Below are 8,844 nucleotides of genomic sequence, written 5' to 3' on the forward strand. Positions count from 1 at the left end.
AGTTAGGTGACAGTCAGGAACTGCTAAACTAAATACAGTCGTGCTAAGCTGAAGCTTAAATTGGGTTAAAGGTTTTCTTCAGCTAAAAAAAAAAATAAAAGTCTTCCTGAGGAACACACAGAGAACATTTTAATCTGATTTTTAACATTAGGCAAGAAAAAAAAAAGAGAAGATAAGTGGGGCTTTACCACACGATACTGTGAGGAGGAGCCTCACCACTGTCATGAGCATCAGCACAACAACCCTTGGGCAAAGAGCGAGCTCCAGACCCATCCAGCCCTCACACAGCTTCTACTGCCCATACTCAAGTCATTTGCAAAATAAAAGACATAGGAAGAATCCCATTCCTTAGCTCTTAACCCCAATGCCTTCGTTCTGGAGATGTCTGCACAGCCTGTCCCGCTTTTCCCCGCAGCAGGGCCTAGGGAGCTAGAACCATTTGCTTCCTAAAACATACACAGAAAACCAACCTTAACCTTGACAAGATCTAATGTCACCACGGGAGCTTTCATAAGGCTCCCTGCAAAAACTTGGTGGGGTTTTCCTGTTAATAAAAGGCAGCAATGAAAACATGAGCTAAGCAGCGGTTTCATAAGCAATCAGCTTCAGAAACGCTTTTTTATATATCATAAGCGGGCAGAAAATACGCACAGACACGTTAAGAGACTATGGCACTTCCCTGTGCGGCTCCTCTGCTTTGGCACAGCAGAAAGCTTACCTTCAAGGCTGCTCCCACATGACTTTCCAATGGCTTCCAGGTAACAGGATACTGTGGAGTTGTTTTATTGGCATTTGTATTTTTGGCTTCCCTTTCCTTGGTTTCCGATTTTTGGGGGCATATAAAACAGGGAGATCTGATCTTTCATGGAATCACAGAATGGCTTGGTTTGGAAAGGACCTTAAGATCACCCACTTCCAACCCCCTGGCATACACAGGGACACCTTCCACTAGACCAGGTTGCCCCAGGCCCCGTCCAACCTGGCCTTGAACGCTGCCAGGGCTGGGGCAGCCACAGCTTCTCTGGGCAACCTGTGCCAGGGCCTCACCACCCTGTGGTGGTGCCACCTGTGCCACCTCCACACCACCGCCGGGCGCCGCCGTCTTTCCCCTTCTCCTTATGCTCCGTACAACCCGCAGCGCGCATGCGCGCATCGAGCGCCTTCAACCCACCGAGCGCCGAGCTTCGGTGGTGGGGTGCACATAAAATGATTCAAAATAAATGGGATTTAACAAATAAAAGGTAAAATTGTCCCAAATCATCCTCTTTGTGGCCTTGCTACGCTTATTCCCCCGCTGTCCTAGGGCGCGCAAGGCTCAGTTGCGTTGATTGGAGGGGACGATTACTTCAAGGGGGCATTTAACCTTTTCGCACCCCCCCTTTTACCTTCTCCCCCCCGCAGCGGAGCTGCGTGGGGGAGAAGGTAAAAGGGGGGCTGTGAAAAGCTCCCCCTTCTAGCATCAGTTACTTGGGGGGGTCCTTGTCACCGCCCCCCCTGTACCTGGGGGAGGGCCCGTCCATGGGGGGGGGGGCGGAGCTGCCCGTGCCGTGCCGGCCCGGCATGGCTTCCCGGGAGCGGCTCTACGAGCTGTGGATGCTCTACTTCGCCAAGGGGAGGTCGGCACCGGAGGACCCCACGCACACCCCAGTTCCTTCCCTCCCCTCGGGGGTGGGGTGGGGGGGCAGCACCCCTTTTAACCCCCATCACCCCGCTGCCTGCATCCCCCTTCCCTAGGGGAAAGGGGAACGCTAAACCCTGCCTGCAACCCCCTGCCGGCACCTCCTCCCCGTCTCACCCCCGACTTGGGGGGGCACCGCGTTCCCTCCGTACCCCTCATTGCGGCATCCCGTGATCCCCCCGCCCCATTCTCCCTATTTGGGGGTCACCGCAAACCCCCCCCGCCCGCACCCTACTGCCGCATCCTGGGAGCCGCCACCGCGTGTCGTCCCCCCCCGCCCCGGATCCCCATTGCTATATCACGGGGATGACACCCCCCCCCCGTACCCCGAGTTCCGCGATCCCCCTCGGGGGGCACCGCACCCTCCGGGACTCCCCCACCGCATCCCATCTCTCACGGGGGTATTTGGGGGGTACACACATCCCCTTACACCCGGCCCGGGTGGGTTTGGGGGGGTCCTTTCCCCCTTCCGGGTCCCCGCACCCTTGCCAAGCAGCAGGTGCGGCCGCGGTGACATTGGAGCAGCAGCAGGGGGGAAACGGGGGTTCCCTGTACAGGGGGGACCCTCCCGGCACCACCGCCTGTCCCGTCCCGTCCCGTCCCGTCCCGTCCCCCCCTCGTATTTCCCTCTGCTGGGGCAGGTCCCACAGGCAGGGGTCCTGGAGAATGGGGGGTTCTGAGCGGCAGCGTGGGGGACCCTCCGTATCCACCTCCAAAGCCCCTTATGCTTTGTTTTCTCCTTAAGTATCCGTGCGTCCAGGTTTGGGGAAGGGTAGTGGGGGGGATCCTGGAGGAAAGGATCACACACCCCCCTGTGTCTCCCCCAGCTCCTATGCCACGGGCTGGGGTGTCCGTCTCAGAGAGATTGGGGTGAAGGGGATTATTTCTTCCCTAAAACCCTGCCGTGTTCCCAGCACATGGCAGGGGGTTCCAGGAGGGATGGGGACCCTGGGGCCACCTGGGAACAGGGACAGCGGTTGTGTCCATCTCCTCCCCTGGCCCCGCCATGTCCCCCAGGACCCCTGTTGGGGGGGGGGCTTGTACAAGGGGCTCCCTTCTAGATCTCAATCCGGTGACAGACTCAGTATGGGAACACCAGAGATCCACAACCAAGGGAAAAAACTATCCCAGGAAGGTACATAGGAAGGACAGGGAGAAAAGAGTATTTGGGGTACAAGGCGCTTACTCAGTCACCAGAGGCTTCTGCAGTACTACAAACACTTGGTGCAAGTAAGGGGAGCAAATTCAGGTTCCTGAGCAAATGGGTGATGGAGCTGACACACACAGGGATGAGGATACCCGAACCTCACAGAAGTCTGCCCAGAGAAGCTGTGGCTGCCCCATCCCTGGCAGTGCTCAAGGCCAGGCTGGATGGGCCTTGGAGCAGCCTGGTCTAGTGGAAGGTGCCCCTGCCTGTGGCAGGGGGTTGGAACTGGATGAGCTTTAAGGTCCTTTTCAACCCAAACCATTCTGGGATGCTATGAGTCTACTTCAAAGTGGACAGTTAGGTGACAGTCAGGAACTGCTAAACTAAATACAGTCGTGCTAAGCTGAAGCTTAAATTGGGTTAAAGGTTTTCTTCAGCTAAAAAAAAAAAAATAAAAGTCTTCCTGAGGAACACACAGAGAACATTTTAATCTGATTTTTAACATTAGGCAAGAAAAAAAAAAGAGAAGATAAGTGGGGCTTTACCACAGGATACTGTGAGGAGGAGCCTCACCACTGTCATGAGCATCAGCACAACAACCCTTGGGCAAAGAGCGAGCTCCAGACCCATCCAGCCCTCACACAGCTTCTACTGCCCATACTCAAGTCATTTGCAAAATAAAAGACATAGGAAGAATCCCATTCCTTAGCTCTTAACCCCAATGCCTTCGTTCTGGAGATGTCTGCACAGCCTGTCCCGCTTTTCCCCGCAGCAGGGCCTAGGGAGCTAGAACCATTTGCTTCCTAAAACATACACAGAAAACCAACCTTAACCTTGACAAGATCTAATGTCACCATGGGAGCTTTCATAAGGCTCCCTGCAAAAACTTGGTGGGGTTTTCCTGTTAATAAAAGGCAGCAATGAAAACATGAGCTAAGCAGCGGTTTCATAAGCAATCAGCTTCAGAAACGCTTTTTTATATATCATAAGCGGGCAGAAAATACGCACAGACACGTTAAGAGACTATGGCACTTCCCTGTGCGGCTCCTCTGCTTTGGCACAGCAGAAAGCTTACCTTCAAGGCTGCTCCCACATGACTTTCCAATGGCTTCCAGGTAACAGGATACTGTGGAGTTGTTTTATTGGCATTTTTATTTTTGGCTTCCCTTTCCTTGGTTTCAGATTTTTGGGGGCATATAAAACAGGGAGATCTGATCTTTCATGGAATCACAGAATGGCTTGGTTTGGAAAGGACCTTAAGATCACCCACTTCCAACCCCCTGGCATACACAGGGACACCTTCCACTAGACCAGGTTGCCCCAGGCCCCGTCCAACCTGGCCTTGAACGCTGCCAGGGCTGGGGCAGCCACAGCTTCTCTGGGCAACCTGTGCCAGGGCCTCACCACCCTGTGGTGGTGCCACCTGTGCCACCTCCACACCACCGCCGGGCGCCGCCGTCTTTCCCCTTCTCCTTATACTCCGTACAACCCGCAGCGCGCATGCGCGCATCGAGCGCCGAGCGCCTTCAACCCACCGAGCGCCGAGCTTCGGTGGTGGGGTGCACATAAAATGATTCAAAATAAATGGGATTTAACAAATAAAAGGTAAAATTGTCCCAAATCATCCTCTTTGTGGCCTTGCTACGCTTATTCCCCCGCTGTCCTAGGGCGCGCAAGGCTCAGTTGCGTTGATTGGAGGGGACGATTACTTCAAGGGGGCATTTAACCTTTTCGCACCCCCCCTTTTACCTTCTCCCCCCCGCAGCGGAGCTGCGTGGGGGAGAAGGTAAAAGGGGGGCTGTGAAAAGCTCCCCCTTCTAGCATCAGTTACTTGGGGGGGTCCTTGTCACCGCCCCCCCTGTACCTGGGGGAGGGCCCGTCCATGGGGGGGGGGCGGAGCTGCCCGTGCCGTTCCGGCCCGGCATGGCTTCCCGGGAGCGGCTCTACGAGCTGTGGATGCTCTACTTCGCCAAGGGGAGGTCGGCACCGGAGGACCCCACGCACACCCCAGTTCCTTCCCTCCCCTCGGGGGTGGGGTGGGGTGGGGGGGCAGCACCCCTTTTAACCCCCATCACCCCGCTGCCTGCATCCCCCTTCCCTAGGGGAAAGGGGAACGCTAAACCCTGCCTGCAACCCCCTGCCGGCACCTCCTCCCCGTCTCACCCCCGACTTGGGGGGGCACCGCGTTCCCTCCGTACCCCTCATTGCGGCATCCCGTGATCCCCCCGCCCCATTCTCCCTATTTGGGGGTCACCGCAAACCCCCCCCGCCCGCACCCTACTGCCGCATCCTGGGAGCCGCCACCGCGTGTCGTCCCCCCCCGCCCCGGATCCCCATTGCTCTATCACGGGGATGACACCCCCCCCCCGTACCCCGAGTTCCGCGATCCCCCTCGGGGGGCACCGCACCCTCCGGGACTCCCCCACCGCATCCCATCTCTCACGGGGGTATTTGGGGGGTACACACATCCCCTTACACCCGGCCCGGGTGGGTTTGGGGGGGTCCTTTCCCCCTTCCGGGTCCCCGCACCCTTGCCAAGCAGCAGGTGCGGCCGCGGTGACATTGGAGCAGCAGCAGGGGGGAAACGGGGGTTCCCTGTACAGGGGGGACCCTCCCGGCACCACCGCCTGTCCCGTCCCGTCCCGTCCCCCCCTCGTATTTCCCTCTGCTGGGGCAGGTCCCACAGGCAGGGGTCCTGGAGAATGGGGGGTTCTGAGCGGCAGCGTGGGGGACCCTCCGTATCCACCTCCAAAGCCCCTTATGCTTTGTTTTCTCCTTAAGTATCCATGCGTCCAGGTTTGGGGAAGGGTAGTGGGGGGGATCCTGGAGGAAAGGATCACACACCCCCCTGTGTCTCCCCCAGCTCCTATGCCACGGGCTGGGGTGTCCGTCCCAGAGAGATTGGGGTGAAGGGGATTATTTCTTCCCTAAAACCCTGCCGTGTTCCCAGCACATGGCAGGGGGTTCCAGGAGGGATGGGGACCCTGGGGCCACCTGGGAACAGGGACAGCGGTTGTGTCCATCTCCTCCCCTGGCCCCGCCATGTCCCCCAGGACCCCTGTTGGGGGGGGGGCTTGTACAAGGGGCTCCCTTCTAGATCTCAATCCGGTGACAGACTCAGTATGGGAACACCAGAGATCCACAACCAAGGGAAAAAACTATCCCAGGAAGGTACATAGGAAGGACAGGGAGAAAAGAGTATTTGGGGTACAAGGCGCTTACTCAGTCACCAGAGGCTTCTGCAGTACTACAAACACACGGTGCAAGTAAGGGGAGCAAATTCAGGTTCCTGAGCAAATGGGTGATGGAGCTGACACACACAGGGATGAGGATACCCGAACCTCACAGAAGTCTGCCCAGAGAAGCGGTAGATGCCCCATCCCTGGCAGTGCTCAAGGCCACATTAGCTTTCACAGAGACCACGTCAGAAAATCTCACCTAAAATTAAGAACAAAAACCCTACAGCAATAACGCAGATGAGAACAGCACTCCACGCATGACTCCTTCCGCAACGCCTCGCTCCTTCTAGATTTGCTAGATGGGACAGAAAATAAAGGAAAGAGCTTTTCTTTTAGGAGACGCTTTTCTTTTCCACGGTTCTTCTTCCTGGTAAGAGTCATCACAGGGCTGTATCCCACTCTCCTGATTCATAAAGCTCAGTTCCCCGACCATAATGTACACCTCAAGACAAGAACCAGAGCAGAACACACTTGGCCTGACCACCAAACCACGGCTCCCTTTAGTGGCCCCAAGAGAAGGGCCCTCAGTGGAAGGACAGAGCGTCTTCCCACGCTAGTAGTCCATACTAAGCTGGATCAACAAATTCAGGATGTTGTGGTGGAAGAGGAGCAGAGCTAGCGCTGCCCTACTAGCCCAAAAGAGGAGAACCAAGCGATGCCAGGATGTGCAGAGACACACTGGAGCACGGCCGCCTTCCTCAGCAGGAGCTGCCAAGATATTAATGACCGAGTTTGTCAAGTTTACTCCATCCCCAATTAAAAAAAAATAAAATAAAAACCCCATTGTAATGTTCTGAGCTCAGCATCTGCAGAGGCAACAAGGACACCAGGAAAAACAACCACAGTTTTCTGGGTGAGAATCCAAGCAATGGCAAAAGTTCTCAGATAAATGTAATAACTGAGCCCAGATATTTTGCTGCCAGCAGCACCTTCTGCAACACAAGGTTTACACTAACCACAGTGAATTCCCCTGGGGCGGAGCAAGGAGCCTGCCGCACCATGCACAGCACACACATCCAAGAAGAAAACCACCATGTCTGGACCCTGGCTTTGGCAACACAGCTTCAGTAGCCTCAAGCCTGCACTACAGGCAACGAGGTCTCAGCATCTCCTGGATGAGAAGCTGAAGGCCCAGAAAGCAGCAGAGAAACGCAACATGTTATTAATTAGTCCCGGGGTGAAGCTCTTTCCATCCTCACCACCAAACCAGGTTGCGGCCTGGCTGCCAGATGTGATGCAAACACAGCAAACTGGGGAGAGAGCACGGGAAAATCAAGAGGCTGAATCACGCACTGGGAGAGGGGGTTAGCAAAGGCCAGGGATGGCAAAGGCAGAACTAAAAGCCAGAGGAAGCCCGAGGACAGGCCATACAGGCCCTGGGGTCATACAGAGCCCACACAAACCCACAGACAAGACCAAGGAGGCTCAGGACCATCACATAAATCCCAAACCCCCTCCAGCACTCACACCCTGCTTTTTCTGGCACCCCTCTCACCCCACATCCCCTTCCCCACAGCAGGGCACCCCCTCTGCCTCACTACTCTCCCCTCCTCCTCTCTCCACCCCACAGCCTGCTCCCCATTGTTTCCCCACACACCCCACCAGGCACCAGCCATTCCTCCCACTTGGCCCCATAAACCCCCAATGCCCCACAACCTGAACCCCTCGTTACACCCAGCCTGGGGGCTCCAGACCCATTAGCACCCCTGAACCTCCCACCTACCCTCAGATGCTCCTGTCCCTGCCCAATCCTTCTCACACCTCTAGACCTACTCTCCACACCCTCTGCCCCCCACATCCCAAATAACTACAGACCCACTGGAGACCCCCTGACCCCCACATCCCTTCTCTCCCCTCCCCCAAACCACCAAGCCCACCTCAGACCATCCACACACACACACAGAGGCCCACTCCAGACCTCCACACCCCTCCATCTCCCACCCCACACACCTCCCACCGCCAGCCCCTCGCCGACCTGCAGCGTGCGCTGCCTCAGAGCCCGCAGCCTCTCCTGCCGCCGCCGCCGCGCTTCCTCCTCCAGCCTCCCCAACACCAGGCCCTGGGCCTCCTCCTCCACCTCCACAACACCGCCGGGCGCCGCCATCTTTCCCCTTATTTGCAAAATAAAAGACATAGGAAGAATCCCATTCCTTAGCTCTTAACCCCAATGCCTTCGTTCTGGAGATGTCTGCACAGCCTGTCCCGCTTTTCCCCGCAGCAGGGCCTAGGGAGCTAGAACCATTTGCTTCCTAAAACATACACAGAAAACCAACCTTAACCTTGACAAGATCTAATGTCACCACGGGAGCTTTCATAAGGCTCCCTGCAAAAACTTGGTGGGGTTTTCCTGTTAATAAAAGGCAGCAATGAAAACATGAGCTAAGCAGCGGTTTCATAAGCAATCAGCTTCAGAAACGCTTTTTTATATATCATAAGCGGGCAGAAAATACGCACAGACACGTTAAGAGACTATGGCACTTCCCTGTGCGGCTCCTCTGCTTTGGCACAGCAGAAAGCTTACCTTCAAGGCTGCTCCCACATGACTTTCCAATGGCTTCCAGGTAACAGGATACTGTGGAGTTGTTTTATTGGCATTTGTATTTTTGGCTTCCCTTTCCTTGGTTTCAGATTTTTGGGGGCATATAAAACAGGGAGATCTGATCTTTCATGGAATCACAGAATGGCTTGGTTTGGAAAGGACCTTAAGATCACCCACTTCCAACCCCCTGGCATACACAGGGACACCTTCCACTAGACCAGGTTGCCCCAGGCCCCGTCCA

General features: G+C 55.9%; 1 long non-coding RNA gene across 1 annotated transcript; it reads right to left on the reverse strand.

Annotated features, from left to right (window-relative positions):
* Window positions 1-6,389: 6,389 nt before the first annotated feature.
* On the reverse strand, window positions 6,390-8,190 carry LOC136008145 (uncharacterized). Its single transcript, XR_010609994.1, has 2 exons — window positions 8,040-8,190; window positions 6,390-6,772 (listed from the first exon to the last, which is right to left on the reverse strand). It is a non-coding gene; the product is annotated as an uncharacterized LOC136008145 (long non-coding RNA).
* Between the last annotated feature and the right edge of the window lie 654 nt (window positions 8,191-8,844).

This window comes from Lathamus discolor, chromosome 2, assembly GCF_037157495.1.
Source record: "Lathamus discolor isolate bLatDis1 chromosome 2, bLatDis1.hap1, whole genome shotgun sequence".
Taxonomy (NCBI): domain Eukaryota; kingdom Metazoa; phylum Chordata; class Aves; order Psittaciformes; family Psittacidae; genus Lathamus; species Lathamus discolor.